The following is an 18,148-nucleotide window of genomic DNA, read 5'->3' on the forward strand; positions in this document are numbered from 1 at the left end:
TACTAGCTCTGTGACCTTAGGCAAAGTATTTAATTTCTCAGTCTCAGTTTCCTTCTTGGTAATGTGGGCATACAAGTGTATTTACCTCATAGGGTTGTCATGAGAATTAAATGGGTTAATGCATATAAAGCTCTTCCACAATGTTGGTATATAATGAGCTTAGCTCAATAAATGTTAGCTATTAATATAGTAGCTGAGAGCCAATACTGTCAAATCTTCTTATAACCAGTATAAAGATGAGCAACATGTAATGAGGGTAAATAAATATACGACTAAGAGAAGAAACTACATAGTAGCCCAAATATATTTTCCCTATGCTTGCAAAAATGACAATTCTTTATTTCATTAATATTTCATAATCATTACTTTTCCTTTTTGGAGCTAACTTGATAGAGGTGATATAGAAAGTAATAATGGTAATGGTTCTTAATATTTATATTATATTTATGATCACAAAATAATTTTACAGGCATTTTGTTTTGCAACAACTCTGTGTGATAGGTAGCATTTTCCTATTTTATAGTGAAAAAATTAACCTTGGAAAAATAAAGGTAATTATTTAAAGAGGCAGAAGTGGGACTCAAACCCAGGGGTTTTTTTGTTGTTGTTGTTTTGTTTGTTTTAATTCTAAATTCCTGAATCTTTTTCCATGACAGTGTGGAGAATATGGATAAAGTAATTTATATGCTCAACACAATTAGTGAATCAGCTGAAAATATTCAATTGGATTTAGTTTACCTCAAAAATTCAGTCACTTCTGTTTCAATAATTTTAATTTTAAATTAAAAGAGTTGATGCAAATGCACAAATCATTTGGGAACAAAGTTTGATTTTCCTTATAGTTAAAGGATAGGGTCATCATGTCATTCTTGCTGTTATTTATATTTTAAAAATTGTAATATAAATGTAGACAACATGTCATCAATCTATTCTTATTTTAGTATTTTAAGTGAAGCTGCTTTCAGAATTGGTGTTTTAAAGCAGAGTATCATTGTTGAACATAAATAACGTACAATTGACTACCAACCTGTTTCTTATTCAAATTTTATATCAACTAAAAGTTAAACCTAACAGTTCTGTGATAATTGATGCTGAAGCACAAGGAGAGAGAATCAATGTGAGGTCAAAAATTCTCATTAATATTTAAAGCATAGGTCTATTATCTGAAAGTTCTCATGATGCTTCTCATAGATATATCTAAATGTGTTTCTGTCTTAAGAAATATGTAGATTCTGAATAGCTTAGATATTCACATGCTTTATCAAAAAGGTGTGAACCAAATGATCTCAAGTTATTTTCTAGCTCTATAGCTCTATTTCAGTGGCTTTAGCAGCATCATCTTGTTGGTGAACTTTATTAAAAACAGAAATCAACATTTTACATTTAAAATGGATAGTTCTAAATTTTTTTCAAAGGTTATTTAGTACTAACATTACTTTAATGAGTACTTAATTTTTAAATGATAGTCCCAGAAGGGTAGAAGAGGCCTTTAATACATATTGTTAAATAAGTCATAAAAGTATTACATAATATCTAACTAGATATAGAAATTATATTATGATGAGTTAATGTGCTCCTATTTTTTGGTCTTTTAGACAATATGACAACATGTGCTATTATTTAACTGTGGAAGAGAACAAGAAGGAAGTCTAATCCAAATTCCTTACTTTTCATTAACTATTCTACTTTAGTCATTCATTAAATATTTTATTGAGAGCATTTATGTGCCAGACACTCTTCCAGTCACTTATGATACATCAGTCAACAGAACAGACAAAAGAATCCCTGCCCTTGGGGCACTAACATTCTATTATGGGGAGATTGACAATAGATACACCAAGGAAGACAAAATACATAGTATGTTAAACAGTGGTTAGTGCTGTGGAGAAAAAACAAACCAGGAAAGGGGGTTAGAAAGTGTTGGTAAGAGGGCTGGTATGTGAGCTCAGTTGGTTACAGTGTGGTGGTTTTTTTTGGTTGTTTGTTTGTTTGTCTTTAACGTCAAGGGTTTGGATCCCCATACCAGCCAGCCACCAAAAAAAGAGAAAATGTTGGTAGGGGATTGAAATTGTAAATAAGGTGGTGAGGGAAGACCTCACTGAGGAAGTGACATTCTAGTGAAACTTGTAAAAGGGAGAATGGTATTCGAGGCAGAGAGAATATTAAGTTCAAAGTCCCTGGGGTGGAAGGTGCTTTTTCAAGAAACAACACCTTTAAGGAGGCCCCGAGGTTGGAATGAGATAAAGGCTGGAGAAAGTGATGAGAGATAAGGTTAGGGAGGTAGGTAGGTAGGTGGTAGCCATGGTAAGTACTATGGTTTTTGCTCTGGATGATACGGGAAGCTGTTGGAAGATTTTGAGCACAGGAATGACCCAATTTTATTTCACAAGTGTACTTTGGCTGCTGAGTTGAGACTAGTTACAATGAAAGGAAGCAATGAATCAAGTTAAGAGGTTATTTCAATAATCCATGCAAAAAACGATGGAGTCTGGGACCAACATGGTAGCAGTGACAACGTCAAGAAGTGGTTAGACTCTGAAGATATTTTGCAAATAGATCCCAAAGTTGTATGACTCCAAAGCTGAGAACAACTCAGGCCCAGAGAGGATGTGGCTTGACCAAGACAGCCTCTTACGGGTAGAGCTGGCATCATGTCACAGATCTTCCACCCAGTCTTATATTTTACCCAATAATAGCTTGTATAAAGACCCATTTTTAAAAATCACACTAGAAAATGAAAAATATTACTTAAATAAACGTGTCAGTGTTCATGATTTAAAACTAAATGGGAATATTTTGAAGTCTCCTCATGGTTAATATCACTTTATCCTGAAGTTCAAACTCATTTGCCTGGTGTACTGGACAGGTTAAGCCTGGATTGATTTTTTCCTGTTTATCCAAGTGGTCAACAGACTCTATTCATTCACTTATTCATGTAATTTAAAAATGATTCTTGAGTGCCTATGAAGGTTCCAGACCCTGGAGCTTAGCTGCTTCTCGACACCACTAAAACGTTAACTTGGCTGTCCTCAGGCACTGTTAGTCACTCACTCCTTTGCCCTCCTGGGGCACTGACATATACCTCTCATAACAATTATCACCCTGAATTATGTTTGTTTAACTGCCTGGTTTCCTCATGAAATTTTAAGCAATTTGATTTCAGGATTAAGTCTTATTTATCTTTTCATTTTCAGAAACTAACACAGTACTTCTCACATTACAGGTGTGCATCGAAGGGTAAATTGATCAATTTTACTTAGAAGAATCTAGTTTTAAACAACTTTCTGCTTTTTTTAATCTCATATTTTGTAAAGTGAGTAATCAATAAAAAAGTAGGTTAGAGCACAGTGTTATAACACCAAGGTCAAGAGTTTGGATATCTTTACAGGCCAAGCCTCAAAAAAAAAAAAAAGAAAGAAAGAAAAGGTGCAAAATATTATTCAGTTAATATCAAATCATTAGTATCAGTCATTAGGTAAACTCTGAGACTTTGATAGTATAAAATTAAATATAAGCCAGGAGACAAAAATTATGGTTGACTTGATGATTTGGGGAAAAGTCTTAATGAATAGGTAATTATTTTCCATTTGTATCGTGTGTATTCAAGTTTCTAAACAAGCTGTTAAAAATAAGTTAAGATTTATTTTTTAATTTACCAAATATTTATTTATCCTATTATGTCAGGATTTTCCAAATACTGTTGGTTCATGAGATGAATTTAGGTGGCATATGGGCATTTAAAATTTTTAATATGTTTTGTTTATGTTAAAATGTAATTCAGGAAAATTATTTCTTAGGAAGAAGTTAGATTTTTTTAAAAGTAAGTTTATTTGAAGAAAAATGTTACACTAATAACAAAGAACCAAAAATAGTGAGACATGAACAAATATTAAAAGTTTGAGTAATAACATGCCATGAAGCATCCGATGGCAACCAAGAAATTTCTACCCATTCTCCCTGACTAGCTAAAAGAACCATGAAGTATTTATAGCTAATAATAAAGCTTAGTTCCATGAAGAAATGGTATTTCTTTCTAGTTTTAAGGAGAAAAGATTTAGCATGCCAGCCTTTTCCTTGTTGTTACTCTTGCTGCTGGCTTTTAATTTATATGAGAACATCTGAGTGATATAAAACTTCCTTACTGATAGCTCTCATCTGGATCTCTTCCACTGTCCCCCCTATTTTCCCAGAACCTATTTCTTCACCTCTTTGTCTTCTTTTATCATCATCTTCCTCATCATCAATAAGAACAAGTTTGAAGAGACAGAATGTAATTAAATTTGGAGTTGATATTAAAAAAAAAAGAATGTGGTTAAATTTGCATTTTATAAGAAAGGGAGATTGGTCTTTGGCCATCTCAAGATTTATCTAAGTATTTTTATAGTGAAATGAGCATCAAGTCATATAATTTTGAATAACAATCCAAAACTTTTAAGTTCTCCATGGTTAATTGTGTCTGTCTTTTTCTTTCTTTTTTCCTTTGCTTAATCAAAACCAACTATTTGCCTTTAAAAAAAATTAATTATTTTATTTTATTTATTTATATTTTATTTAATTCTTATTGAATCAAAATTGATTATACATATTTTTGGGGTTCAACATTGCGATATGTTGATCAAATCAATATTACTAGCATATATATTATTACAAATTGTAATTATTCTTTATGCCCCTTGTCCAATCCCTCCCCATCCCCTTCTCCCTCCCCCTCCCTCCTCTAATTACCCTAGATTTTTTCTCTCCCTCTGAAAGAATAGTGGTTACTCTGTTGATTTGTCGCCCAAATGATCTGTCTAATGCTGAGAGGTGTGATCAGGTCTCCCAATACAATCATAGAGCATATGCCTCTTCTGTCACTGTGAAATGGGCTCTGTGGGGAGAGACATCCTCCTCCTTTCTCTATCTCTGCTGGTGACTCTTCTTGTGTCAATGCACTCCTCCAGTGGCTGGCAGACCATCCACATGGTGGTGGTGGCATCTAGCCACCTTCGCGGCAGCCATGGATATTGTGGTGGCTGTGGTAGGCCACCCACATGGAGGAGATGATTGTGGCAAGCTCCTTGGTGCTGGCAGTGTGCCTGGTTGTGCAGAGTGTCCATCCTCGGCTCCATACCCTGAGTCTCCGGGCAGGCCCCGAGGTGCTGATGCAGTGTGCCTGGTTGTGGGAGGGGAGACCAGTCCCCTTCTCCATGCCCAGGTCCCCGGGTGGGCCCCAAGGCACTGGTGAGGTATGCCTAGTTGCAGGAGGGGGGTCTGGCTGGTTAGCTCAGTTGGCTAGAGCATGGTGCTGCTAACCAACTATTTGCCTTTTTAAAAATAAAACTTAGAAGATGAAGCTAACTAAAATTACATTGCATTCTAATAAACCTTGAAACCTTCTCTAAGTATACTTGGAACACAGAAAATTGTAGGATACAAAAATATGACTTGGTCTGTAGTAGTCCATTTTGTGTTGCTGTAACAGAATACCTGAGACTTGGCAATTTATAAAGAAAGGAGGTTTATTTGGCTTATGATTCTGGACAGCTACATCTGGCGTGGGCCTCAGGCTGCTTCTACTCATGGCGGAAAGCGGCAGGCAGCCAGTGGGTACAAGCAGATCACATGGCGAGAGGAAGCAAGAGAGAGAGAGCGGAGGTGCCAGGGTCTTTTAAACAACTAGTTCTCAGGGGAATAGAGAACTCACTCCCCACCCCCATCCCCCAAGGAGAGCATTAATCCATTCATGCGGGATCTGTCCCCATGACCCAAACCTGCTCCCAATGTTGCCAGGCTGGGGATCAGATTTCCACATGAGTTTTGTGGCATACAACACCTCCAAACTCTATCATCTTCCCACATGTATTTTTCCCATTGGGTTTATTCCAAATCCCACCATACCTATCTGAAATAATTTCTTAATTATTTAATGAAAGGTGACATCTTAACAAATGTTCGGATTTGATTACAAGGTGGTAGATTTTTCTAAGAGACCAAAACAATAAAATTTGTAAGTCAATATGATGTATTTCTGCCAATTTTGCACCTCTTAAAATATCAACTAGTAATGCTAAACAAAAGGCCCGTGATTTCCCTTATTTGCTTTTAGTTTCAGCTGCATAATTTTACAATTTAAAAGACTGGTTAATAGAAACTGACAAGTGAAATAAAACCAAACCTGATTTTATTTCATTTAGCATCTATTGATCATACTTGGAGCTGTTTAAGTTGTTCTTGCTGCAACCTCCCATAAAGTCATTTATACCTAGAAAAGAGTTAAAAATTGATATATAAGCAGAAGGGGATACCTAGAGAGCTATTAATACATCATTTAGATCTCATTTTTCCACATTACATTTCCTGGAGTGTTAAGTGAAAGAGTTTTATATACCATAGGTTTATCCTAGGATTTTTTTCCTCCAGATTACTAAGTGATGCTGGAAGGAATTTGATATACAAGGCTTCTTACTGCATATGTGGATTTTAGGTCTCCACAAAAAACAAATGAATGTGACTTCTATTTTTTATGGCTTTTTTCCCCATGTTAGAGGTACTCATAGATTATTTATTGATAGTCAACCTACAGAATAGTATTTATCCGAATTTAATGTGCACACAAATCATCCAAGAAACTTGATAAACTGCAGATTCTGTACAGTTGGTGTGATGGTTAATTCTAGGTGTCCACTTGATTAGATTGAGGAATACCAGGAAACCTTGTAAAGCTATTTTTTTTTTTAGGTGTTTTGAGGGTGTTTCGATAAGAGATTAGCATGTGATGCTGAGTGGACTGGGTGGGAAATATCCACCCTCAGTATGGACGGGAACCATCCAATCCACCGGGGGTCCAGAGAGAACAAAACAGAAAAAAAAGTGGTGAATCTCTCTTTCTATCCACTGGAGCTGGCCTCTGCTCTCCTATTCATGGACATCAGAGTTGGAGACTGGTCAGCTTTTGAGTTCCAGGACTTACACTAAGGACACCATCAGCTTTAGTGATTCTGATGCCTTCAGATTTGGACTGAGCCACGCTACCAGCATCCAGTTTGCCGATGGCCTATTGTGGGACTCCTCTTCAGAGTCACTGAGCCAATTCCCCTAATAAATACCTTTTCATATATTTATAAACATATACTATTGGTTTTGTCTCTCTGAAAACCATGACTAATACAGTAGGTTTCTGGTGAGGTCTGAGATTCTGCATTTCTAATAAGCTCCCAGGTGACAATTTTGTTTCTTATATAGAAATCACCTAAATCTAGACCTTAGCAAGGGTCTAGAGCAAGTTGTTCAATGTGGTGAAGTCTGAGGTTTACCTACATCTGAATTAGCTGGGGGTGCTCATTAGAACATAGATCCTTAGTCCCCAACCTGTTTGAGTCAAAATCTATGCAAGTACCCTCTATTACTAGAAATAAGTATTTTTATAGAATTATTCAATGTTATTTTTACATACACTACATTTTTTAAAAAACCAACTTTGCATTAAGTACACTGTAGTTCGGTACTTTTCTGGGGTGCAGAGAGTGAGCAGAATAGATATTGGAAGAGTGGGCTAAGAGGTAATAGTGGTTTCCCTTCCTTGGAAATTCTGCTTGTCTGGTGTGTGTATCATAAAAATGTGCATGTTAGTGTAGGGGCCAAGGGAAGACATCCCCTTCAACGCCCTGAAGTTTCTCTAAAAAAATCACCTGATAAACACAGATTAATATGAAGACAAGGCATAACAAATTTTATTTGATCATAGTTTTGCGTAACAGAGGAGGCTTCAGAATGAAGAACCAAAGATAAAGGGAAAATTGTCCATATTTATGCTTAGGTTCTGTGAAGCAGGCACAGCCATGCAGAAATGTGATTGGACAAGAAAAGTATGATCTAATGCTCCTAGACTGAGTGGGGAAACCCGGCAAGACCTGTTCAGGTTCTTCTTGACCTCTCTGTGTAGCATTCATTTTTCCAGGGTATGGGGCAAGACCCTTTCTGAAACGGGGGTCTTATGACCTACAATCGGACAAGGTAGGTCAGAGAATTTCTTTATGGCCAGCTCCAAGACAGAGGCAGGGGGGAAGATTAGAATATCTATGACCCTCATTGGATTCTAGTTTCTGTGGCTTGCCTCAGAGTTCCCCTGAGGCTGAAACAGAGGAGGGCAGGAGAAGGTCAGAGAAAAACTGCTTTTGAAGCTGCTTCTGAAGACCTCACTTTGGGGTATCGCTTTCTGGGCCCCAGCATTAGCATTTCAGGTGCTCCAACTCTTCGGAGTCTGCTAGGAAACCAAACAAACAATCCTTATCCTTTATCTTACATTATTTCTAAAGTCCACTTTTGAAACTACTGGTCTTATAACCTATTTAGCCCAAAATATGCCTTGCTTTAGATTATGACCTAGGAACAATCTGAAGGTAATGAATTCCTTCTTGTTGATGTTTTATTTTTTCACTCACTTTTTGCCTCTCTTTGGATTTATTTTTCAGCACCCAGCTCTGCTATCACCTTCTCTTTTGGGGGGGCAAGCTAGTAACAGGTGTTAAAAAATTTTTAAAAGTTCATCGTCTTTGACTCAACAATTCCACATAAAGGATATATTCTTAAGAATCAGTTTGACAAGGATACAAAGATATTCTATTCAATGTTATCTATAATGCAGATTGGAAACTGTTTTTGTAGGTCCTTGAATAGGCAATTAGCTGAATAAGTTAGGGTTTATCTTTCCATTAAAATACTATACAACCAGTAATAACAATGACATAGATCCACATTTATTGTCATAGAAAGATGTTCTCACTATTTTGTTAAAAAAGGATTTATAGAATAGCATTAAAAATAAATACCATATTTGGTTCACTGATGTGGTCTAAGTGCTTAGAACAAAGCACTTAATAAACATTTGTTAGATGAATGAATATGTTGAGTGCTTTGTATGCACCATGGATTGTTCTAAGAACTGTACCTTCTATCATCTCATTTATCTTTATGACAATCCACTGAGGTAGATATCTTTGCCTGTATTTTATAGATGAGGAAACTGATGTTCAGAGAGATTAAGCTGATTGCCTAAAGTCATGAGGGTAGTAAGTGACAGGACCTTGTTTTGAATGATCTGACTTAAGGTCCATGTCTTCACGTATTTTTATTATTTTTAAAACTTGTGTATATATGTCACAGAAAACACTCTTAAAATGTTTATAGTAAGTTATTAACAGTGGTTAATTGTGACCCAAGTGGAGGGACTATAAGGATTTTTTTCCTTTTACTATTGTCTATATATTTTCACGTTTCCAAAATGAACATGGATTATTCTGTAATAAAATACCTACATTAAAAGGACCTTTCTAGCTGGTTTCACCACCATCACCACCACCACTGACAAAAAGGCCTTTATGGCATTTTTCTTTCTAGAAAGAATGAATCATTCCCTTTGCCATGCTATCTCAAAACCCTGTTTCACAATTACTTTTAGCTTTTTTTTTTTTTTTTACTTTTTTATAGTAACTCATCTTTCAGTGTTGTTCTTTCCAACTTGATTAAGTCAGAGAATGTATTTTATTCATCTTTGTATTTCTAGGACTAATACAGTGCCTGGAGCACCAGACATATATCCAAAGAGATTTATCTAATTGAAAGAATCTTAAAGTAGTAAAATCACTGTCATTACATTTTTATTTGTCCCTTTCCTTGTGTAGTAAATATTATGTGTTTGTTTCTAGGCTCTGCCCTTTATCTCCTCTGCTAAAAGCAGTAGCCACTGAGTGTAAAAAATCAAAACAAAGCACTTTCCATCTCCCTGATGGAGTAAACACAGTGGAGCCCAAATAATGCTTAGTTACCAAAAGCCATGCCAGGTGGCTAATCGAAAGGGTATTGATTTTACCTAGTAAATAGCCCTTAATATAGTTGGAAACTGGGTTGAATATGCAGCCTGGTAATTAGCTAATAAAACAAACAAGGGCTGGAAAGAACGTGGCACAGTTGGATAAGCAGCAGCTCATCCAGGAAGCTTGCCTAGCTCTAATACCTTCTCACACGAAGGCTCAAGTTACCTTCAGGACTCCAGGCCTAGTGTTTTCAGCCATTAAATAAGGAAAAAAACTATAAACCTATCATATGGGATGAGATATAACTAAAAGCAGTTGTAAATGTTTTGCAAATATTACGTGCAATAGAAAAGCTTCCTGAAGACAGATGTTGCAATTTAACAATCTTAAGTGGGGAGGTTTAATAACTATTTTAGATCATTAGGGTAATGTTTATTGCCCAAGGATAATTATTAAACAATTCTCAGTTTGTTAAATCATCTGATACTGCAGACAAATCCATAGCCTGGTTAGTTTTCACATTATCCTCCAACGGTTGCGGGGGGGAGGGGGGGAGAGAGAGAGAGAGAGAGATTAAGTTAGCCACATATCACTTTGAGAAAGAAGAAAATCAAGGATGGAGGGTCAGAGAGCTAAGGCATAAGGAAACAGGCTAAGGTGTAAAGGACCTAAATCAGATGGTAAATTAGAAGCCTTGAGTTCAGCTTTAGCACCCAAATCATTGTATCAGACCTGCACAGAGTTGTATATTTTTTCTTTTTTTAAGATCTGGCTGCTAATATTTTCTTAAAGTTTAAAAAGCATTTTATAGGGGCCGGCCTGTGGCTCACTTGGGAGAGTGTGGTGCTGATAACACCAAGGCCATGGGTTTGGATCCCTATATAGGGATGGCCGGTTAGCTTACTTGGGAGAGCGTGGTGCTGACAACACCAAGTCAAGGGTTAAGATCCCCTTATCGGTCTCTTAAAAAAAAAGAGCATTTTATGTAACAATTTCAGATTTCCAGTATATTTTGAAAATTCAGAGTATCTTGTAACACAGGGCCTAATTTCCCCATAACAACAATGGATAAGAACTTAGTAGAGGCTGCCCCTTTTATTTATGCTTATGAAAATCTTAAAAGGTTACTATATATTAGGAAAAAAACAAAACAAAACAAAACTACTCACCTATCTCTAGATTTAACAATAGCTAATATTTTTCTTTATTTATAAGATTAAATACCTATATCTATACATTTATATTTCTGCTGGTGAACCATCATAAAGTGGATATGTTACTTTTTTCCTAAATACTTTAGCATGCATTTCTAATAATGAGGACAGATTCCTATATAACTGCCATATTATTATCCCACCGGGAAAAAAAAAAAATCCATTGTAATTCCCTAATGCCATCTTTACTCAGTTTATACTCAAATTTCCCCACTGTCCCCTAAATGTCTTTTACATTCGTTTTCTTTTCAAGCTACAATTCAATTAAAACACAAGCATTGTATTTTATGTCACACAAGTCACTTTTACTCTAACTTTGCCCCCTACCTCCCCTTTTCTTTGCTTCTGTGACATTGTCTGTCACAGAAGCTGTCTTGTGGATTAGAATTCAGACCTAAAGGCATGATTAACTCAGGTTAAATATTTGGGTAAAAATAATTCAGAGGTGATGGTGTGGACTTTATACTACATCACAAAAGGAGGTGCATAATGTCTGGTTGTCCTAGCTGAAAAGTTTGATCACCAGGTTAAGGTAGTGGGCCAACCACCTTGGATGTGACATACTTTCTCCAATTAGCCACAGACCCCACCGCTCCTAGCCTAATGAATCCATTTTACCTTGCCTGGGAGGCATATGTGAACCTTGACTTAAAAGTACATCACAAGCTAAAATCTGGCATGTGTGATAAAAGCATATACTCCTGTATCCCTGGAACAATAAAATAGTGCCTGGTGCATAGGTGGTGCTCATCAAATATCCACCGAATGACTGAAGTTAAAAACACCTAAGTTAGAAACATCTCAAAAGGAAGTAGGGTGTGAGGAAGATTTTGGCAACTCATGTTCCTGAAGTCTACATGGTTCAGAGAAGCCTTGTGTCTTTATATATGCACAGCAGACTGTAGAGGCTGCCAGCTCTAGGGAATCGTTTTTTATTTGAATTGGACAGGAATGTACAATCTCAGTGGAGAAATCAGAACAAGGAGGAGTGAATTTAAAATTCTGTGGAAGTCAAGAGTTTTTGATATCTGGGCTTTATATTTCTGAAGAGCCCTGATTCAGATTGGGTTTTCCAGAATACCGAGACAGTATAACATGCAGGTTACTTATTAGGGTTAATACTTGTGAAAGGAAGAGGGTAGAAGTAAGAAGCAGAATTGGACAGAGGGAGAAGCAGAATTGTGATGCAGTCTCAATAAAGCCAAAGTCAATCCTTGAATGGGTTCTGGAGAGTGCATGCCCCATCAGAATTATTTCCCAATTATTTAGCGCAGACTTTATACTCCCTGTCTCATTCAATCACAGGGTAAGGAGTAGCTAAGCAAAAGAATGACCTTGACTGAGGTTGCTCTCTGTAGTCCAGGCCATTTTTTAAGGAGTTGGCTGCTGGAGGCCACTTATTGAAGATGCTTCCAGCAGCTGGAGAAATAAGTCCTGCTTGAAGAAGTTGGGAGGTATAGTAATCTGTCTACTGCAGACTCCACATTTAAAATTTTGCTCTTATTTCTAAATGAGGCTATAGTGACAGTTACTGAAATACTCCTTCTGCTAAGAATTAGTTGGTGATTGTAAACATTCAAATTATACTATAACTTTTTCAACATTGTTTTAGCACTTCAAATATAAAATAAATGGTCCAGGCATCTCTCAAATTTTATAAGGCTCTGGTGTTGCTTGAATGCCCCACAGGGTAGAAAATTGAGCCCATTAACATGATCTTACATTGCTTTGGTATCCTGAATGGAAAAACACCCTACAAATGTCAGTGATGTATTGAAGGTTTAGCTCTATAAAGACAGATTGGCATTAGCACCAAAGGGAAGTAAATGGAGGAAGCAGTATGAGTTTCCTATTGTTGCTATAACAAGTTGCCATGAACTCGTAGTTAAAACAACAGTTATTTATTGGCTCACAGTTCTGAAGCCCAGAAATCCAAAATCAGTATCACTGGACTGAAATCAAGGGGTTGTTGGTAGGGCTGCACTCCCTTCAGAGGCTCTAAGTGAGAATCCATTCCACGTTTCTTCCAGCTTCTGCTGGCTGCTGGCATTTCTTGGATCGTGTCTGCATTACTCCACTCTCTGCATCCATGGTCAAATTGTCTTCTACCCTTCCATCTGTATGCAATCTTCCTATTACTGTTCTCTTTTAAGGGTACATGTAGGCTGGCTGGCTAGCTCAGTTGGGTGGAGCACAGCCTTGTAACACCAAGGCCAAGGGTTTGGATTCCTGTACTGGCCAGCCACAAAAGAAAAAAAAAAAAGGTAAAGGATATATGTGATTGCCTTTAGGGCTTACACAATAATTCAGGTAATCTCTCCATCTCAAGATGCTTGATCACATCTGGGAAGTCCTCCCTCTCCCCCCATAAGAGAACATTCACAGCTTTCAGGGATTAGGATGTAAATGTCTTTTGAAAGACTATTGTTCAACCTGTCACAGTATAGCTTTGTATGTCTTTGCTGTAGGTCTCATTACCCTGGGGACAATTTGATTTTCACTTAGCATAGGAGCAGGAACAAATATTGTGTCTAGGGTGAGCATAATGGTGGAAAAACTAAAAATTTAACTGGCAGCACCTTGAGACCTATGTTAGGAAGGCCACCTTTGTGAGGGCAGGACTTCTCTATTTCGAAACTACAAGAGGACCAGGTTGATGGTAAAGAGAACATGCACACACACACAAAAATTGCCTTCCTCACATTTGACTATTGAAAGATATTTTTAGAACACTTATTACTCTAAATTTAGTAGGAAAAAAAATTTTCTAGCTGCCCTGACTCCAGTTTCTAGCTTCTTATCACATGTCACGTTGTCTTAGCTCTCAGAAACTTGGCCAAGTTTAAGAGTTAGGCAGGAAGGGAATGAGATTATTTATTCACAGTGTGAGCTATAGAATTTTAAAATAATAGAGTTCTCTTTAAATTATAAAATTTCTCCATGATGGATGTTATATTGAACCATTCTCTTCTGTTTTATGGTCCCCTAAAAAACTCTTTCAGAAATGAACTCCAATTTGTAACCCAAGGATAACAGAACAAAGATCGTCTACTTTCCTGTGTTTCATTTTTAGGCTTTGTATGATGATTTTGCTGATAGAGGAGAAATGAATGAGATTCACTTTTGAGGCCAAGGTATTTGCTGAGGGAACAGCACCTGTTACCCTCTGGTTTATACTCCCTGTCTGTAAAATGCCTTCCACTTGGCTTAGCAGAAATTAGGTCAATGCCTACATGTTTCAAGGCTGCTGAATTAAGACATTTTAAAGCTAATCATGTACAGACACAAATCTTCTCCGTTGCTCTTGTTCTATTTTTGCTACTCAGATTTATTCATTATTTTCTTTTTTTAAAGTTACATTATAACTTTACAAACAGTAGTCAAGTTTATTTTAAGCATTTACTGCTAAAATTTAAACCATCTCCAGGTTATATAACAGGTATCCAGACATGGAACTGAACCAATCTCCAGTTTCTTGGACTGTTTACCCTCAGCTCACTGAACTGATAACTAGCTTTACTATGAAGAACCCAATTCTCCATTCTGTTTCAGCTCCCACAGCAGAACCTAATACTTATTTATGTTCTCTGCATGAGTTTCTTGAGACATTTCTGTTTACCCACAACCTTCCTGCTGCTATTAAATAGGAGACTATGTTCCAGAGACAATATTATTCAGTTTACATCATCAACATTTGCAAAAGCTTGTTTTCAGTGCTGCCTTGTCCTAGGAACAAAGTGGATGCCTGTCTAGGGAGAGAACACACACATTTCCTTTACCCTCAAGACCTTTAAAGCTAAGTAAGTTTCTTGGTGCCACTTTATATTGATGCTTTAAACATTTATTTTAAGAATATCTTCCCAGACTCTTATGTAGTAGAAATAAAACTTAAAGTACCCATTTAAAAATATATTTAGATTTTTTATTTCATCTTTTCAAGGATCATATATTTTCACCTCACTCTTGATCCTAACTCTTTGAGTATTATTGATGTTGTAAGATTTTCTGTTGGATATTTTCAGATGTCTATAACTCTGCTGTTAAGAATTCATATAACAGGTAGGTGGAGACCTACTATATGAGCTGTTCTAATGTTAAGGTCCCAAAAAGATTGGTCTGATCCTGTTTAAGGATTTAAGATTTTCCTGGATAGCATTGTTAATCTTTCAGAAAGTCTATATTAGTTTTTTATATGTAAGTAGTAAACTTGTAATCTTTGTTTAATTTCTCATTAGCTTCTTAGTGTTTGTAACATTGTTAATAATGGATAAGATTATAGGTGTATATAGTACTTTCTAGTTCATATAAACTAAAAATGCACCAAGATTAAAAAACGTAATGAAAGTAATATCGGAACATACAGAGCTCAAAACAAAGTGTCTCAGCAGGATATTCAACCAAGAGTCAGAATGCCTGTGGTTTAGGGAAGAGAACTGACATTGGTGATACTTTTATTGATAACCTATATGTCAGGCATTTTACATATATTATTCCATTCAATCCCAATTTTACCATTTGTTAGTTGTGTTATCTTGGGCATGTTCCTTAATAGTTTTGTACCTCAATTTCTCCATTTCTCAAAACTTAACAAAACTCCCAAACCAAAAAATTTATAGATATTCTGAGCATTAAAGATTCCACGTATCTTGTTAAGGCTAGTGCCTGGCACAAAATAAACACTATGTGAATGTTCCCCATTAACGTCCCTCACTGATGAGGATACTGAGGTTCTGGGAGGCTAGAGAACCAGGCCTTAGTTGAAGAACTTATGAGAGGATGGACTGGAAGCCCACACAGTGTTCTCTGTACCAAGCAGTTTCTCATTATAGTGTTGACTTTATGTGTAGTTAACTCTGTAACCTTAGGTAAGTCACTTAATACCTCTGGGCCTTGGTTTTATCATTTGTAAAAGTTTGGGGGTTAATAACATTTATGGCCCCTTTCAAACCTAATATTCCATAAATTTTATTACGAGCTTTGGTGACCAATGAACACATACTTGGCTATGGGGAAAATTTGTTTCTCTTTAGAAATGGGCAAGGACTAAAATAGTTTGCCCTAAGCATGTGGTGGATGGCCAGGAAAAGTGCATGGTAGAATCATCAGTGGAAAGTTCCCACATACTAGGAAAAGTTCACCCCAGTAGCTGGGTTTAAGATATCTTAGTAGCAGGTAGCCTACTCTCCAGGCTTGGAAAAGGAAGAACTCACTCATTTTATTATGCTAGAATACAGGCAATAAACTAAATTCACCTATAACACTGCAAAAGCAAGATAAATGAATGGTGGGCAAACTTAAGCTTTGGTAAGATAGGAACAAACGAAAAGGGGGAAGTTTTTCAGATTTTTGTAGCCATGTGAGGGTGAAACCCATGACTGTCCTGAAGTTTCCTTAGGCACAGGCGGAGGGAGAGTTAGTGGCACCGAAGTTATTTGACACCCACAATCTGACAGACAGTAAACATAGTTTCAATCCAAATGCTGAGTCACCCTTAGGATGACAAGGGGAAACACTTAAGACTCTAACTTCCCGAGGTCTTGATCTTCAGCAGATTGCCTGAAATAGTTACTTCATGTTTTTACATTTGGTTCTGGTCAGTGCTTCCCTTCCCAAAGCCCCATTCAGTTTTCTCCCTTTTTACTCCTAAGCCTGTTTATTTGGTGTTAATTCCATGAGCAAAAGGAAGCAGTAACAGTGTTTGTTGAGAAGAGAAGTTTTTAAAAAATATTGAGAATCTAGTGTAATACTTAATTCTGAAGAGCAATTCTTAAATTAATGATTATGACCCTGTTTCCCATAAAATTATAATGAGAAAAAACGCATTTGGGAGATTGTGCTCTGTTAGATACTCCAATCAGCAACCAAATTCTTTCAGTGGAATTCTCATAAGTACTTATATGTAGTATCCTTTAAAAAAATTCTAAAGTGTTATGTATTAGGCTAAAAAGAAAAATGTGTTTTAATATTTTGTCTTCAGAAAATAGATGGAGTAAATAGGGAATAAGTTGATTTTATAAGATTCTATGGTATCTTAAAGCACAAGTATCATAAATCTGTGCATTTAGAAATTATCTAGTGTTTATTTTTTAAAATTAAGTTTTTTATATGTTCTAAATAACTTAATGCTCTAGTTACAAGACAGAAATGTTTTTACCCAGTAAATGAAACTATCTACTATGTGACAATTTCCTATTTATTTTATTCAAGGCAATAGTTGAGATTAGATGTGTGTATGGAAAGTGGGGAAGTGTAGAATAGAGGCGTGTGGTTTTGAACAAGTAGATTCAAAGTAAAAATGTAGGCTGATCAGGTTACCTTGTCTCCTCACCTTTCTGTGTTCCCATACACATCTTTTTCCTTCTGCGCCCTTCCTGAATCCCACTGGATGCCTATGGTTCTTCTGCTTTGCTTTGGTTGCTTTGGGCCCCGACTTTGGCAAGAGAAATCAGATCTAATGCTCTTGACTTTTCTCTACCTCCTCCCGTATCCAAGTCAGACCAAGTATGAGGATGGTCATGGGTTATGGGTGAGAACTGAATCCCTGTTGGCTTGTTAGCTAGCAAAGTGACTAGGACTTGTGGAGAAAATAAACAGCGGACACAGTAGGGCCTGGAATTAATGGGAATCGGGCTTTGATCGTTTTTACCTCCTCCCCCAATTTTAAGTTCCTCTGACTATGATTGTTCCCTGAAGTTACTATAAGATTGAGACCCAGTGAATCTACACATTCCTCTGGGTCAACTGCAGGAATTCCGCGGTATTTGAGAACATTAAATGAGTGACTTAATAATTGATTTCAAAAAACACTGCGATTTTCGTTCAAACTAATTTGGCTGCCTTCCTTTGGGAGGCCTTTCCCACCATCCCCTGAATATTTTCTAATAGCGCGGTAGAAGCGTCATGAAAACAGCACCCAGAGGTTTTGGAGGAAAGGTCTTGAAGAAGTGAGGTCCAGTTGAACCCCGTCTGACCTCCCTGGGTCCACTTGGGTTCGCCTAGCCCTGGTAGTTGCAACAAGTGAGCTGGGCATGCTCAGTGGCCAGGGCGGTTTTGGAGGGTGCAGGTGGGAAGCCTGCTGCTCAGCTGCCGGGGGCTCTCCGCCTCCCCCAACCTGTGCGAGGCTGGGCCGGAGAAGCCTAT

Source organism: Cynocephalus volans, chromosome 1 (assembly GCF_027409185.1).
Source record: "Cynocephalus volans isolate mCynVol1 chromosome 1, mCynVol1.pri, whole genome shotgun sequence".
NCBI lineage: Eukaryota > Metazoa > Chordata > Mammalia > Dermoptera > Cynocephalidae > Cynocephalus > Cynocephalus volans.